At 49.8% G+C, this 17688-nt stretch overlaps 1 long non-coding RNA gene across 2 annotated transcripts in view; it reads left to right on the top strand.

Moving 5' to 3' along the window:
• The window catches only part of LOC117088157, a 201123-nt gene that overhangs the window by 91617 nt on the left and 91818 nt on the right, over positions 1 to 17688 (top strand). Inside the window, exon 4 of one of the 2 annotated variants that reach the window (XR_004439017.1) lies at positions 6961 to 10294. The exons of the other annotated variant lie outside the window; for it this stretch is intronic. This is a non-coding gene — a long non-coding RNA (uncharacterized LOC117088157). Of the gene's footprint in view, positions 1 to 6960; positions 10295 to 17688 lie in introns of those variants that run through there. 2 annotated transcript variants of the gene reach the window in all.

A 17688-nucleotide genomic window follows, 5' to 3' on the forward strand; every position in this document is an offset into this window, starting at 1 on the left:
CGAAGCTGCAAGTGAGTTGAAGAGCAAAGGGGCCCTGTCTGGTGCAGTACAGATGAGGCATGCAGCCGCCTGGGAGACGGTGGGTCGCAGGGACAATCGCCTTCTGCGGTTACAATATTACTTTCAAGAGAGGCTGCCTCCTGGCTCCCAGCCAGCAGACTCCAGGACTGAAACCCAAAGGACCTTGTTCTGACTTGGCTTCTGCCAGCTAGTATTGGCTGTTGTCTTCTCTGCCTGTCTGCCTGTCTGTCTGCAAAGACCACCCTCTGGCTACAGATCAGCACCTGTGGCATTGTGAGATGCTTCATGGGGGAGGGGTGCCCGCACTGTGCTCTGATCAGATCTCTAGCCTTTTCTGGGTCATGGACCCTGTGGTAGGTGGGCTAAACCTATGAGGGCATCCTCAGAAAAATGTTTGTAAATGCACACATTAAAATGTGCAGGGTTACCCAAAAAACCCCAGCCTATGATATAGAAAACAGCTATCAAAACCACTGAACAAACCGATTGGTACATACACACCAGGGAATACTATGCAGCCATAAAGAGGAACACGGTCATGTCTTTCACAGGGACATGGATGAAGCAGGAAGCCACTGTCCTCAACAAACGAACACAGGAACAGAAAACCAACTACATGTTCTCACTTACAAGTGGGAGCTGAACAATGAGGACACGTGGACACAGGGAGGGGAACAACACATGCTGGGGCCTCTTGGTGGTAGGGTCGGGGGGAGGGACAGTGTTGGAAAAAGACCTAATGCACGATGGGCTTAATACCTAGGTGATGGGTTGATGAGTGCAGCAAACCAGCATGGCACACATTTACCTACGTAACAAGCCAGCACATCCTGCACATGTACCCCAACACTTAAAATAAAATAGAATAAAATCAACAACAACAACAAAAAAATCTATGATAAAATATATATGTGGGGTTTCTTCATTAGCAGATTAAATGACAAGCTCTAGACGTGGGGCTGGAGTCTAAGTCCCATAATTGCAAAGTGGTGATGAACATCAACAGCACTTTGAGAGAACTGTAATGACTTGAGATGTTGAGAAAACATCTGTGAGTCTATTGGTGACAAAGTCACAACCACTGCTAATGCCTCTATGGCTTGTGCCTACACGCATCATCAAAAACAAAAGTGCTAAGTATCAGCACGGGGCTAGTTAAAATAAAGAGGGATCTTCATTTAATTTCATGGACTTCTTGAATTTTGGGGGGTCCGTGGATCCCTTTTCTGGAAGAATACCTTTCCTGGATGTTGACAGCACAGACCCTTTTCCTTGGGAGTGGTCACAGTCAGCTTAGTGGTATCTAGAGTCACTTTTCCTAAAAGGGTTGTGGGATCTGGGGCTTGGGACAATCCCTGGTGTTAACTGTTGAAAATGACGTGTAATAGGTAGAACATGCTTTCTCAGAGTCAGGCACTCCTTGAAGCCCCTTATAGGCATTACCTCATGTTACACTTACAACCCATCTTTGATATAAGCTATTCATTCATTTGAATATATATTGAATATCTAGAATATGTTAAAAGCTGTGTTAGAGGCCAGGCGCGGTGGCTCAAGCCGGTAATCCCAGCACTTTGGGAGGCCGAGGCGGGTGGATCACGAGGCCAGGAGATTGAGACCATCCTGGCTAACACGGTGAAACCTTGTCTCTACTAAAATACAAAAAATTAGCCGAGTGTGGTGGCGGGCACCTGTAATTCCAGCTACTCGGGAGGCTGAGGCAGGAGAATAGTGTGAACCCAGGAGGCAGAGGTTACAGTGAGCCAAGATCGCACCACTGCACTCCAGCCTGGGCGACAGAACTAGACTCTCAAAATAAATAAATAAACAAACAAACAAACAACAAACAAACAAACTGTGTTAGATGCTGTTGGCACCGATGGCATGCCTTCTCTCATGAAGCTTATGATGTAGTGGCAAGAGACAGACATTGACCGAATAACCACAGGGAAACCAAACGGTGCCCTGTTTTAGGACACAGTGGTTATGAAGAGGGAATTGGCTTAGCTGGGTGGATCTTACCTATGGAAGGGTGAGTGAAAGGTGGGCTTGCCTAAGAAGCCCACCACCGAGTAAAGATCTAAAGGGTAGGAGTGGCTTTGTGTAGCCATGAGGACGAATGCCCCAGGCAGAGGAATAGCTTGCATGGTTCTCATGTTACAGAGAAGGAAAACGAGGCTCAGAGAGGGTCATACTAATCATGATGGAGTCAAGATGCTAACTCAGGACTGACTGATTCCATGGCCTCTTGTCTTAGCCAGGTGCTTAGGGAGACAGTTTGTAGTGTAGAGTCAAATACCTGTGAGAGTCATCTGAACGTTGTGCTGTTTATTTGCTGTGTCCAGCAAGATTCACTCAGGGCATCAGTGACCTTTGAAGGTAAACTGGTCCCTTAACAGCTGTGCTGTTTAAGGCAGGGATGAGAAAGTCATCCCAAAGGACCTTGGAAATCTTTGCTAATAAAAAGCCACTGGAGACTTGGAGGCAGAGAAATGCCGCCAGATGTCAAATATATTGTGAAAAATAAATGAATATTTATGAACCTACTCGTTGAATTAAATATTAGACCACCATTATCCTGATTCCAAAACCAGACAAAGACATTACAAGATAAGAAAACTACAGGCTAATATCTCTCATAAACAGAGACACAGATATCCATAACAAGTATTATCTCATTGAATCCAGCAATATATAAAAGGATAAGATTACTAAGATCAAGTAGAGTTTACTTCAGGAATGGAAGGATAGTAAAACATATGAAGATAACGGAATATTAACAGAAAGAAGGAGAAAAAAATCATACAATTATCTCAATACACGCAGAAAAACATTTCAAAAATTCAAAACCAATTCATGATAAAAATTCTCAGCAAACTAGGGATAGCAGAAAACTTCCTCAACATGACAAAGATTCATTGATAAGCAAAAAACCTACAGCTACTATTGTGCTTAATGATAAAGACTGAATGTGTTCTCGCTAAGATCCAAAACTAAGAAAAGATGTCCCCTCTCACCACATAGTATTCAACAGTCTCCTGGAGGTACCAGCCAATATGATAAGGCAGTACAAAGAAATATTGATTAAAGAGAAAGAAAAAAAATGTCATTCTTCCTAAAAGGCATCACTGTATACATAGAGAACCCTGGCCGGGTGCGGTGGCTCACGCCTGTAATCCCAGCACTTTGGGAGGCCGAGGCCAGTGGATCACCTGAGGTCAGGGGTTCGAGACCAGCCTGGCCAACATGGCGAAACCCCATCTCTACTAAAAATACAAAAATTAGCCGGGCACAGCGGCAGGTGCCTGTAATCCCAGCTACTCGGGAGGCTGAGGCAGGAGAATCTCTTGATCCTACGAGGCGCAGGTTGCAGTGAATCGAGATTGCGCCATTGCACTCCAGCCTGGGAGACAGAGCAAGACACCATCTCAAAAAAAAAAAAAAGAAAGAAAGAAAAGAAAAAAGAAAACGCTAAGGAATCTAGAAAAAACTTCTAGAACTAATAAAAGCGTGCAGTAAGGGAGCAATCTATTAGGCCAATTTTAAAAACCATGCCAATGATGTTTCTATACAGCATAGTTTCTCCTTACCACAGTTTTGCTTCTTGCAGTTTCAGTTACCCGTGGGCAGCTGTGGTCTGGTAATAGGTGAGTATAGTGCAATCAGGTATTTTGAGAGAGAGACAGCACATTCACATAAATTGTATTAATACTATAGTATATTGTTACAATTGTTCTTTTTTTTTTGAGATGGAGTTTCACTCTGTCTCCTAGGCTGGAGCGCAATGGCATGATCTCGGCTCACTGCAACCTCTACCTCCTGGGTTCAAGTGATTCTCCTGCCTCAGCCTCCCGAGTAGCTGGGATAACAGGCACCTGCCATCATACCTGGCTAATTTTCTGTATTGTTAGTAGAGACGGGGTTTCACCATGCTGGCCAGGCTGGTCTTGAATTCCTGACCTCAGGTGATCCACTGGCCTCGGCCTCCCAAAGTGCTGGGATTATAGGCATGAGCCACCATACCAACCTTCTATTTGATTATTATTTATTGCTGTTAATCTCTACTGTGACTAATTTATAAACTTTATCATAGGTAAGTATGTATAGGAAAAAACATGGAATATACAGAGTTTGGTACTATCTGCAGTTCTAGGCATCCACTGGTGTCTTGGGATGTATCCCCTGCAGGTAAGTGGGTCCACTCTAGCAGCAATTAATAATTGAAAAATAAACATTTAAAAGATCATTTAAAATAATGTCAGAACCATAAAGTATTTAGGGCTAAATTAAACCATAAAACACTCAAATTTTTTGGTTTGAGAGAAATTGCAGAGAGAAATTAAGGAAAACTCAAATAGAGTGATAGATCATGGTTGTGGACTGAAAGATTCATAGATTTGAAGAAGTCAGTTTTTCCCAAATTGATCCACAGATTTAATGTAATCCCATTAAAATCCCAACAATCTTTAAAAACATAAAAGACACAGGCAAGTTGACTCTAAAATTTAAATGGAAATAGAAAGTACTTAGGATGGCCAAACAATTTTGGAAAACAAGGATAAAATGAGAGGACTTACATCACCTGATTTCAAGCCTTCTAAAATGTATTTTATTTAATCCAACATATTTGAGACATTATCATTTTCAATATGTAATCAATAATACAATTATGAACAAGACATTTTTACATTTTTTTTGTTCCAAGTCTTTGAAATATGGCATATATTTTACACTTACAACACTTCTCCATTCAGATAAGCCACATTTTAACACTCAATAGCTAAGGTAGCAAGTGGCTACCATTTTGGACAGTACAGATTATGGACAAAAATTCACTTTAAACATTATCTCACATCATTTAAAAAATTAAATCAAAGTAGATCATAGACCTATATATAAAGGTCAAAACAGTAAAACTTCAAAAGTAAACATAGAAAAAAGTCTTCACAACCTTAGAATAGTCAAAGATTTCTTAGGTAAGACACAAAAAGCATAAACTGTAAAATAAAAAAAACGGATGATTGAACTTCGTCCACAGTTAGAAGTTATATTCTTCAAAAGACAACATTAAGAAGATGAAAAAGCCCAGCCCAGTCACCAACTGGGAGAAAATGGTTAGGATATCCGATAAAAAACTTTTACCTAGTAGATTCAAAACAAAACAACAACAAACAAAAACTGCCTACACTCAATAGCAAAAAGCCAACACATGCACGAAATAGTGGGGAAAATAGTAGAAGACATTTCACACAAAAGGATATATGAATGGCCAATAAGCATGTGAAAGATGTTCAACATCATTAGTGATCAGAGAAATGCAAATTAAAACACAATGAGGTAAATATGCATTAGAACGGCCAATGACAAAGCCTGACAGTACCAAGTGTTCGCGGGGATTGGAGCAACTATAGCTCCCATTGCTTTGGAAAAGTGTCACGGTTTCTTACAGAATTCAACAAATATGTACCCTGTGACCCTGTAGTTTCACTCCTAGACATATCTTCAAGAGAAATGAAGATGTATGCCCACAGAAAGATTTGAACATGAATGTTCGCACTTCCTTTTTCGTTATAGTCCTGAACTAGAGACAAGTCAAATGTCCATCAGCACGGAACAGATAAACAAATCGTAGCATATCCACACAATGGAGCGCTACTCAGCAATGACAAAGAATAAACTGTTACATATAATAGCCCTGAATCCCAAAGACAGGCTGAATGAGAGAAGCTAGACCCAGAAGAGAAAATACTGCGTGATTCCACTTATCTGAACTCCAGAAAGACAAATCTAATTTAGTAACAGAAAGCAGATCAGCAGTTGACTGGGGCCAGGATTGGGGGAAGGTGCAGGGATTGCCTGAAAAGGGGCTCAAGGGGACATTCTGGGGTGATGGAATGAATATTCTCTATCTCATTTGTGGTGGTGTTTACATGGGTGATTTAAATTTGTCAAGACTTGTTGAAATATATGCTCAAAACAAGTGCATTTTATTATATGAGCCCGTTAATATTTCGGAGTATGTAAAGATGATGCTACAGTCATTTTCTTCATACATATTCAAGTGTATGTCGTGTTTTACAAAGTCAGAGTCATATTACATTGACTATTTTGTAATTTCCTTTTTCCTCTTAATAGCATCTTGAAAACATACTTGCCCGTCCACAAGAGCACTTCCATACCCACACTTTCAGTGGTTGCGGAGGTACCAAACCCTATGGCTGTACCCTCATGTACGGCACCCAGTTCTGCCCATGGGACTTTGAGTCTGGTTCCCACCGTCTGTTATCAAAACTGTACTCAGCTAAGCATCCTCCAGTTTCATCTTTGCTCATCAAATGGATGCTTTAGGCTGGTTTCCTAGCCGTGGCGGGGCAGGATCCGAGGGTGTGGACGTTGTTAAGGCTGTTGATTGGTAATGCTCTGCAATCTATGACGACTGTGGAGCTGGATCCCCCATAAGGGTGTGAGATGCCCTTTAGGCTGCATCCCAGGAACCAGCCAAATCCTGTTGGCTCCCTGCCCTGGGTTTTTTCTCTGCCCACTCAGTTTTATCGGAAGCAAAGAACTGATGAGAACCTGCCAGCCTCCGTGCTATTCTCGAGGGCGTGTGGGTGGAGGTGCTCTGGGGAGGGCCCTGGCACCTGCAGGGGGAAAGATTCCAGCTGCTGGGAGCATTTCCCTCCCTCTGCACTCAGGGAGGCCTGTGAGTGAGAGGCTCTTCTGCTTGGCAGGGCTGGGCGGCAGCCCAGGCTGGGAGCCACACTCCCCCAGCACAGCCCACCGGGACTGGCCCTTCCTGTGGCGTTAGCTGGGGCATTGCGTGGGGGACCTCACGTGGGGCTGGGTGGAGGTGAGGGGGTGGGGGTGGGAGTGAGGATGGAGCCAGTGGCCCAGGGCCAGAGCATACCCCAAATTAGAAACCTCCGTCGTCTGTTCCAGCTGTTGTCTGAGAAAGGCTGCCGTGGTCAGCATGAAAGGTAGTGATTATGTGAGCAGAGTCCCTGCAGAGAGAGGCAGTAAGCCAGGCCTCCGCAGCTTCTGGCTTGTCCCAGCGCCCTCCCTGCTCCGCGGAACCACAGCGCTCGATGCCTCTCTGACCCCTGGCCCAGAGTCGGCCTCCCCTCAGGAATTGCTTGGAATAAAAATTTCCAGAAGGCTGCCTTGGGCTGTTCTTGTTTCTCTCCACTCCTCCTCTCCTCCCCTGCCCTTCTCTTTTCAAACAGGTTAAAATCCCTCTCTGCAGAGACCCTGTGCCATGCCCTGTGGGGTGTGGGACACATGGCTATTCTGAGGTCTTGGCCTGCCAGGGGTTCATATTATTTCATTTTTCCATTTAAAAAATATTTCAAAGAGGCAGTAAGTACAGAGGGCAAAGCTCCTTTTGGACCGTGAGAAGGATTCCAGGATGGAAGAAATTCTCCCTTTCCCGCCCTGTGCAGGGAGTCGGTCGGGAGGGTTTCCAGGTGTCCTCACGCCCCGCAGGACATGCAACAGAGAGCGCTCCGGATCGGCTCCCACGGTGCCCTGTCCGTCTTTTCGACTCCCTGCCCTCTAATGGGGGCTCTGGGAGATCCTGCAGCCTTCAGTTTACAGAAGAGCCTCCTTCCTTATTAGCCTCTGGGCTAAAGGCTAAGGGTCAGGCATGGTCTGTGGACTTGGCTGGTTTCTGGGGCCCACGTCTTCCCCTCTCTGACACTCAGTGTGCCCTCCGGTGCAGGTGGGCTAATAACGGTGCCCATGTGGCAGCACTGCTGCGGGCACTGAGATGACCTTGGCAAAGTTCTGGGCCTGGAGGATGGGCACAGCCAGTGGAGGCTTCTGCTGTCCAGAGGAGGTGGGTAGAATGGCGACAGGCTCAGGGAGGGGTGAAGGGGCTGAGGAGAGGAGCCTGAGCCTGGGGAGGAAGGTCCCTGCATTTGTGTCTCATGGGCCAGGACCAGTCTCGCTTTGTGGGCACTGAGGGTCCCTCGGGAGAAGGGGCAGGGAGGCATGTTTTATCTTATTACGTGGAAGAGCCATGGAAAAGAAGGAGCTCCCCATTCCTAGGAGCCTGCAAACTGGGGTGACAACTCTTGGGTGACTCAAACATTGGAAGAGGCATGGAGTCAGTATAATCCAGCCCTAGACGAACGCCAGGGAAGAAGAGGTAAATGCACGGCGCGGTGCTGGCCAGGAAGCACTTCACAGGGAGTGGTTGCAACTTGTTCTTTTATTGATAGTGTTATGGTGGTTTATTTCCTTCTTTTTGCTCTAGCTTTCTCTCTGCTGAGCAGATGCAGGAGAATGGCCATGTCAAAAAGCTCCTGTCTACGATGGTCTGAGTGCCAGAGCCCAGCGTGGTCAGATGCTGCCCTCTTTGGAGGGGCACACGGCTGTGGTTGGAGAGTGCAGCTTATCCACTGGCTTCAAAGGAGACTCCTTCTCCCGTCCCCAGTCACCCTCACACCTGTTTCCATCTGATGCCTGGGGAAATCCAGGTGGGCTGCCTGGTAGGAGCAGTGGGAATGTGTGGCTGAAGATGGTCAGTTCATTAGTGGAGGATGGGTGGGTGACGGGGCAAAGGGCAGGCAGGAAGCCAGCAGCCCACCCAGGCCCCCACCCAAGCTGGCTGCCGTGTGCAGAAACTGCTTCCTCTCTTGCCCAGCATTTTTGGGGAAAGGAACTCAACTCAGTTCCTGAACTGGAAGGGAGAGGAAAAGGCGAGGGTTGTGAGCCATTGAAAGGCTTGCACTTTCCCCAGCGCTGGGAGGAATCTGCATGGGAACCATGAGGCGGAAGCGATATTTTAGCAGCTGTTTTCCAAGGCTGATGAACAGCAGAAGACATGCGAGCGAAGACAACAGACCCAGATTTCCGGCCTGCAAGGACTCCTTCCAGCAAAACAGCAAGCACTGCCTGTGGCACCCAGGAGTCTCCCGGGCTGCATCCCAGATGGACCGGGGCTCTTCTAGCGTCTTCCAGGGGATGGGAGCCATGGACCAGTCCCAAGGCTGCCCACGTCACCCCTGCTAGCTGGGTGACCTCTTCCCCGCCCTCTGCACCTGGGCTTCCTCCTCTGGTGGAATCCTCCCTCGCCGGTCTCATCTACAGATTTAAGTGAGAGCATAGGGATAAAGTCACGACCACTTATGATTTCCAGATCTGGAATAAATCAGATCTTTCTAAATGGCTTCTAAGTGGCTAGGGCATACTTAATTATTCTAAAAACAAGCAAATCAATGAGGACTTGAAGTAATGGAACAACAATAATAAGACTTCGTATGGATTATTATTGTCAGTCACATGACGATCCACTGAGAATGGTACCAGGATTATACCCATTTTGCAACTGAGGAAACTGAGCAGAGAGAGGGGGAAAAGGTTGCTCAAGGTCACTCAACCTGCAGGTGGGTGGCTGAGGTTCAAATTCAGGCCCGTGTTACCCACTTCGCTGTGCCGGCCAAGCACCGTAAGACAGCAGATTTCCACCTGGGGCTGCCGGTTCAAAGAGTGTGTGCCAGGTGCCAGGTGCCAGGTGCCAGGTGGTTGTCTGGGACTGGCTTCCCCAGAGAATCCCTGAGCGGGATTTGTGTGCAAATAGTTAAGGCAGCGAAGGCACCGGGAAGCAGACGGAGGAGAAGGCACCAAGCAAGCAGTGGTTTCTTGGGGGCCCTGCCGCAGGCTGACCATGCAGGGCTCTGGAGGGCGGGCATGCTGGGCTTCATAGCCCCTCGCCAGAGTCCTTGGCGAAGGCCGGGATGGCGCCACGTGGTCCTAGAAGCACAAGGACAGTTCTCTGAAGAGAGTTCCAGGTGAGACCCACAGAAGCAGAAACACACAGGAGCTGGGGAAGGAACAGGCCAAAACCTCCAAAGGGATCTGGGTCACGTGGGTGGAGCCCGACAGTGTCTGCACCATCCGTTTCTAGAACGCCCACCACCACTAGGATGTTAGGGCTCCCAGGTGGACGTACTGTTCACAGTAGAGTCCCCGGAAGCCAGGACACACGTGCCACCAGTTTGCTGCTGACTTTGTTTCTCCTCTAATCCTTGGTTGCCCAGCAGCTGAGACCTCTGTGATCTTTCTGTTCCCTCCCACTGCACGCGCTAATTCCCCTCCTGCAGCCCCTGTTGCCTATGCACCTGCCCCTCGGGTTCTCCCTTCCTGGTGCTTTTGCTGTCTACTCCTGGCGTCCTCCGTGTGCTGTGTGGCCAGTGTCCTGGCAAAGTGATGCCTCAGCATGTGGGGGAAGGAGAGGGAAGGAGAGGAAAGGAGAGGGAAAGAGTGGGGAAGAGAGGGGAGAAGAGGAGGAGAGGGAGGGAGAGAGAGGGAGAGAGAGGGAGAGGGAAGGAATAGAAGGGGGAAGATGGCGGGAGGGAAGAGGAAGAAGCGTGAGCAGGGAGGGTAGAGGGTGGGAAGGGAAGAGGTGGGGTGGGGAGAGCTAGAGAGGCTGGGCTTTGGAGATACAGCAGCCCCAGGGAGTGGTGGGCTGGCCAGCACATTTCCGGTCCTTGGGTCTCATTTGAGTCCTGGGCCTCTGGTTGTCCTGTCTGTCATCGGCTGTGTGGTTGTCAACTCCTCTTTGAGCTTCTCACCAAGTTGGCACCTGTTTATTGAGCACCTACTATGTGCCAGCTGTTTGTTGGGATCTAGCAGTGAGCCTCAGGCATCCCCTGTTCTCTGAGCTCACATCCTAGTGGGCCCAGATCACACCCACTGAACACGTGGGAACTCCAGGCAGAGCCCAGCTGTCCTGCAACCTTGCAGCCGAGGGTCCGTCCCTTGCATGGAGAACCTGCTCCACCACTGGCTCCTCCTCCATCCCCAGATGTGTCCCCCTGAGTCCCTCGAGCTGTCCAGGGACCCTGATCACAGGGAGACTCCCCAGCTTCCACCCTTCCATGGCCCTGTGGTTCCTGGGATGCAATCTGGCCTCTCCTGACCCTCAGTCTGTCCCTCTCTCCTTGCTCTGGAACTTTCTACCTGCATCTGGACTGAATTTCTCTCCCAGCTCCCCGGCCTCCGTGCCATCCCCACAGGCAGTCGTTCCTTACCTGGAAGGCACATTCAAGTCACCTGGGAAGTTAAATAAACGACCCAGAGTGCTGGCCGCGTGCAGACCAGTGAAAGCAGACACTCTGGGCCTTAGGCCTGGCAATTCCCTGTGCCCAGAGCTGAGACTTCCCCAGGCCCTCGTGCACTGTCTGTGCTGCTGCCCCCCGCTTTCAGGTTCCCTCTGGGCCTCAGATCCCCCGGCTGGGGGTTCTCCTCAGCCCCGGCAGTGCTGCCTCCAGCTGAGCCTCCAGCTCATAGCATGGGATTCCCACCTTTCTCCTGGCTCACCTCTCCTTCCAGGCCCGGGTACCCACCTGGGCAGCCACCCTTCCCAGCCTCAGCACAGATCCTGAGCTGTCCTTGGAGGGATTTTGGTGGCTCTGGCAAATATCCTTTGGGGCCCTTTGTCTCAATGTGGCTGTGGCTCTGTTCTAGGCAGGCCCTGGCTAACTGGCTGGTGTCCTGCGGGTCCCATGCTGAGAGCATTACTGGACCCCCTTCTCGCCAGGATGGATGGATGTGGCTGTGAACGGTGGGTCTCACATTGCCACCCCCTCCTCTGCAGCCTCCGTTTCCTCATCTGTGGTCTGAGTTCATCCTGAAGATGAAGGTGGGCCACCCTGCACATCATTGCCTGGTCTCTTCAATAGGTGGCACTGTGGGGTAAAGTTGGGGTCAACAGGGAAGTGGAGACGGTTCTAGGGTCAAGAGCCTATAGAGGTTCTTATGAAGTTACGTTGCCTTGGGATTAATTTTTGTTTTTAAAGAGTCTTGCTCTGTTGCCCAGGCTGGAGTGCAGTGGCATGATCTCAGCTCATTACAGCCTCGGCCCCATGGTTCAAACAATTCTACTTCAGCATCCCGAGTAGCTGGGGTTATAGGCAGTCACCACCACACCTAGCTTTTTTTTTTTTTTTTTTTTTTTTTTTTTGAGATGGAGTCTCACTCTTGTCACCCAGCCTGGAGTGCAATGGCGTGGTCTTGGCTCACTGCAACCTCCGCCTCCTAGGTTCAAGTGATTCTCCCACCTCAACCTCCCAAGTAGCTGGGACTACAGGCGTGCACCACCACACCCGGCTAATTTGTGTATTTTTATTAGAGACAGGGTTTCACTATGTTGGCCAGGCAGGTCTCAAACTCCTGACCTCGTGATCCACCCACCTTGGCCTCCCAATTTTAGTATTTTTTAGTAGAGATGGGGTTTTGGTATGTTGGCCAGGCTGGTCTTGAACTCCGGGCTTTGAGTGATCCACCTGCCTCGGCCTCCCAAAGTGCTGGGATTACAGGCGTGAGCCACTGTGCCTGCGCCTGGCCCTTGGGATCCATTTGAAATATAAGTTGGACTTTCCCCTACCAGAGGCAAGGCTCAGTCACCCTTGACACAGTTTCCAGTTCTCCACCCGCTCAGTTCTACAGTAAGAGGGATGCAGATATCTGCGTCATACAACTCCCTCCTGGGGACCACCCTACTATGGGACAGCTAGATGCAGCCTGTCTGTCTCCTGACCCCAACACCCAGGATGACTATGACTGTGCAGATATGCAGTGACTGCCTCTCAGTCACCGTGTGACCTCCTGGGACCCGTGCCTGCTCGCTCTCAACCAGTCACTTAAAACTCTCTGCTGGAAACCTGTTTGGATGATAGACAAGGCGTGGCCATGTCCCTTCCTCTCTCCATGCGCTCCCTGACCTCCATGCATGTGGCCTCCGGGAGGGCTGTGTGCCCCCAGGACCTGTAATGAAATCCTCCTGTCTTGTATCTCTCCTGATGACTGGGGAGGTGCTCTTCATCTGAATGACCTTAAGTCAAATCAGAGACATAACAGCCAAGCATGGTGTTCAGTCCTTAACTGGATCCTGATTTTAAAACGCAGCCATGAAAGATATTTGGGGAACAACTGGGGGAAATGAGAATATGGACTGGGTATCAGACTGGAATGGGAAAAGCTCCCTTATCCCCCTCGCGGAGCGTGCGATGGGAGTGTGGCTCACTTCTTCAGTGCCCTGCCGCTCAAACCTCTCGGGAGAGCAGGCAGACTGGCAGGTCTGGGGGTCCAACCCCACAGCAGCGTCTAGGGGTGAAGGCTTACAGCGCCTGAAGCCCCAGAGGGCCTGTGTTACAGGTGCTCTTTCAGTTTTGCCATCTGTAGCTGGCGTGTACTCATCAGCTCAGTTAGACCCTCTGCCTTGTTGCAAGGACAAAGGGCTTTCTGAATCCCGGGGTTCTTGCTTTGGTGTACCAGAAAAATCAGATCACATGTGGGCTTGCAGAAGGAGTGCCAGGTTTCACTGAATGGTGAAAGTAGCTCTCAGCAGATGGATGGGGAGCCAGAAGAGGGAGTGGGAAGGTGGTTTTCCCTGGAGTCCGGCTGCTTGGCAGCTGGACTGTCCTCCGACCATCTCATTCAAATTCCTGTTGGCGTCTGTGTTGTTTGCCGGTCGATGGCCTGCCGGTGCCTGTCGGTGCCCGTTGGCATACTCTTCCACCGGTGTGTTCCTCTCAGCGTCCACCCGCTTGTGTCTGTGCCCGCTAGCGTCTTGGGGTTTTCATAGGCACCGCATGGCAGTGTGGTGGGCCAGGGAGGTCTTGGAAAATGCAATATTGGGGCAAGAAAACAGAAATGCTTGTCCTCATCTAGGTCCGTGGACACAGGCCTGGGGGTGGAGCCCTCACCAGAGACCACACCCTTCTCTACCCAGCACTTCCCTGCCCCCCTGCCATATCAAGATGACATGAGGGAATTATTGTTCATTTTGCTTGGCGAGCTAATAGCACTATGGTCACGCAGAAGAATGCCTTTCTGTTTTTGGAGATGCCTGCCACGGGATTTAGGGCTGAAGCGTCAGGATGTCTGTGAGATACCTCCATATATGTTAGCAAGGTCTATTTAACTGTCTATCTGCTTAGCAGAGATTTGACAAAAAGCTGAGAGCTGTTGAGTCTAAGTTGCGGCTCTATGAGATTCATGTGATTTTATTTCTGATTTTCTCTCCGTTTGGAAATTTTCATAATAAAAGTTTAAAAATTGAGTGAGTGTGGATAAGCCCCATGGTGAGTGTCTGGAGCACATGGATTGTTTGGCAAATGGGTGCTGCTGTCTCTAACGAGAGCGGTGGGCTGACCTGGTCCTTATGCACGTCCCAGCTGAGCTGGGCCACCCTACTCCGCCCCTGGGTCCCAGCCATGACACTAGGCCACACCTCCAGGGCCCTGCATCCCAGCACTTGCTTTCCAATGTGTCCTTCTCGTAACCTGGGGTGCTGTGGCCATGCCTCACTCCTGCAGCCCCACTGCCCACCCTGGCAGGTCCTTGTGTCTCCAGCTGTCCTGGGAGTAGCCTCAGATCCCCTGGGGTGGTGGAGCCAGGGAGTCCCAGCAGGGCCTGCCCCTCTTCCTCCCTGGCACATTCAGATGTCAGGGTTTGAGAAGTGCTTTCCTCTCCGGAGGGGTGGGTGGTTGGAAAGTGCTGCTGGGAATCAGCTAATAACAGCCCTCCTGCCTCCCAGGCAGGGAGGGGCGGGAGCCATGGGGGACTTTGGGAGCCGCTGCAGGTCAGGCAGAGAAAGAGGGCAAGGGGTGTGATGGGGAGAGCAGCAGGATGAGAGCACCCTGCACTTGAGCTGAGCCTTTGTGGAGGTTGGGGCCTGGAGCTGCCCTGGGGTAGGTGCCCAGCACTAGCCCAGTGCTGGCTGTGGTCAATACTCAGAGGTCACTCATGGCGGGGATAGGGCAGGGCTTCAGTGTGGGCTCTGGAATGTGGTAGCCTGGGCTAGAGTCGCAGCTGGGGGAATCACTCAGTGGCTTTGTGCCTCAGTTCCCCATTTGTGGGGTGGGAACAGAGTGATGTCACATGTATTTCATCCAGTTATTGTTGGCATTAAACACACAGTAAGTGAAGTTTCAGGAGTGGAACCGTTAGGTGTAAGTAGACGTCAGCACAATTTCTCATTTGTGGGGTGGGAACAGGGTAATAGCACACGTATTTCATACAGTTATTGTGGGGATTAGACACAAAAACTGAAGTTCTGGGAGTGGAACTGCTACGTGTAAGTAGGTGTGAGCACGGACATCATTACCATTACGTCGCAGCTCTTACAATGCGAAATGTAGCTGCTCTCAGAGCCAGCGATTCCTTCTGGCTTTCTAGGAGATGCGAAAACAAGAGAAATGAAAACATCCAGTCTCCCAGAAACGCGTTTGGGAATGTTCACAGCAGAACTACTCACAACAGCCCAAAGTGGAAGCAGCCCAAACGGCCACTAGCAGGTGAACAAATAGACAGAGATGTGGCAAATCCCTGCCATGGAATATTACTCAGCCATGAAAAGGAATGAACACGCACCACCACACGCATGAACCTTGAAGAACGGATGCTCGGTGGGAGAAGCCGGACACGAAAGGCCACAAGCTGTGTGATTCTATGTCTATGAAATGTCCAGAACAGGTCAATATGTAGAGACAGAGGCGGATGCGTGATTACCAGCACCTGGGAAATTGGGGGGTGAGAGTGACACTGAATGGGTCCAGGGTTTCTTTCTGGGGTGATTAAAATGTTCTAAGATTGGACAGTGATGACTGCACAACTCTGTGAATGTACTAAAAACCACTGTTTTGTACACTTTAAATGGGTGAAGCTTATGGTATATAAATTTATGACTCAATAAAGCCATTGTTTAAAAAGAAGGGCATTGGAGCACATTGCTATCATATTTATTAATATATCTTAATTAATATATAATTGATTATAATTGTTTAACAATATAGTTTTATGATTAATATAATATGGTATTAAATATAGTTAATATGTAATATAAAATTATATGTGAAAGTAATAGTCTGTTTTATAAAATAAATATTGGCTCAAAATACTTGAAATTGCCATTTCTCTGCATCACGAATGGACAAACAGTGGCAATTTTGTGTGGTTCAACCTTACATATTTTCCTTTTTTATTATTTGATGATAAGCATTGCTATTTGGCTAATGCTATCATTTTGGGGTATTGCTGTGTGGCAGGCACTGGGCTGTTTTCCCCAGCACGGGTGTCCTTTGCAGTGATTCTCTGGGATGCCCTGCGGGCCCCAGGATGCAGAGTGAGTGGTGGATGTGGCTTAGCCAGGGGCTGTGGGGTTGGGTTGGGAGCCACGGGTGGCCCCAGAGTTGGGCTTCAAGGCTGGGTTTCACTCCGTGCTGTGCACAGGCGCCTGAGGGACAGCGTGTTAGAGCCGAGAGCCTGAGTCAGCAGGTCTGGGTGGCCTGAGACTGCATTTCTCACAGGTCCCCAGCAAGGTCAGTGCAGCTGCTGTGGCCACTCTGGCCTCTGCGTAAGGGAAATGCCCTCCCTGCCTCCTGTTCCTCCAAGCAACCGATGTGCTAAGCAAGTGCCAGCCTGACCGGGTGCAAGCTGGTGCAAGCTGGTGGCCTCTGACACTGGGGCCAGAGGCCAGCTATTCTCCATTTGTCATGACCACCGAAGCCAGAGGGAGGCAGGGCCCCTTCCTGAGAGGAAGCTGCATGAGGGCGGCGGATGGCCTTGGACACCGGGGCCTCTGCCCAGCACGTCCAGCCCAGTCTCGCCGGATTTGGGGTGGGCAATGGGGACAGACAAGCAGGGTAGCAGAGGGCGACTGGGCAGAATTTAGAAGAAGCCGGGTAAGAACCTGAGATGCGGAGAGGAAGCCCACCCCCACCCTGCGTGCTCAGAAACTTCCAGAAGGCTGTTTACTCCCCCGATACAGCTTCCCACACGGGCCACCTCTACGCGGGTGGCCAGGTGGGAGCCAGAACACAGAAGCTGAGCCTGGCCTGAGAGCCAGGGAGAGGCTGTGGCCAGGACTGCGCTCGGAGGCTCAGAGCACTGACACCAAGAGTTCCTGTGACACCACCTCAAAGCTTAGCATTGAAAACAGCAGCCGTGTAATTGATTTTCTCATTATTCTGCAAGTTGGGTAGGGTTTGGAAGGATGGTGTGTCACTGTTCCACGTGGCCTCCGCTGAGGCTGGGGCTGGGCGGGGACTCAGCCAAGTCTGTCAACTAGAGTGGGTGGGCTTGGTTCTTCTGCACCTGGCCTTTCCACATGCCCAGGATGGGTCCCCTCAAAGCATGGAGGCCTTGGGGACTGGCAGAGAAGGCATGACTTCCCCCCACACTCCCCCAGTGAGTAGCAGTTCACAGGCAGCCCAGGTCTAGGGGGAGGGAACTATGTGACCTTGAGCAAGTTGCTTAACCTCTCTGATTCTCAGCTTCTCATCTCGTTTCCCTCCTAGCTACAGCTGCATCTTTAGTACCTAGAACCAGGCTCCACGGATAATGGGTGCTCAATAAAGATGCAGAGCAGGGCGATGAAATGGGCAAACCAGGTCATTCGTTAACTCTGCGGGCTGCATAGGATCACTGCAAGGATTCAATGTGAGGAAGCACATAAAGTGCTTAGTACTTCAGTACCTGGCCAAAGCACAGTGCTCGGTCAAGGTTGGCGCTTGTTTCTCAAAAGCACGAAGCCATGTGAGGCATAGCACCTGCGACAGGTGGCGAGGTGAGCCTTGCTCTAGGTCGCCCCAGACACCTGGTCAGGGGTAAGGTGGGTGCCGTTCCCCTGTTTTGCAGCCTGGGCCATTTGTTCAGAACCCA

Source organism: Trachypithecus francoisi, unplaced genomic scaffold (genome assembly GCF_009764315.1).
Source record: "Trachypithecus francoisi isolate TF-2019V2 unplaced genomic scaffold, Tfra_2.0 Lachesis_group10, whole genome shotgun sequence".
Lineage (NCBI taxonomy): Eukaryota > Metazoa > Chordata > Mammalia > Primates > Cercopithecidae > Trachypithecus > Trachypithecus francoisi.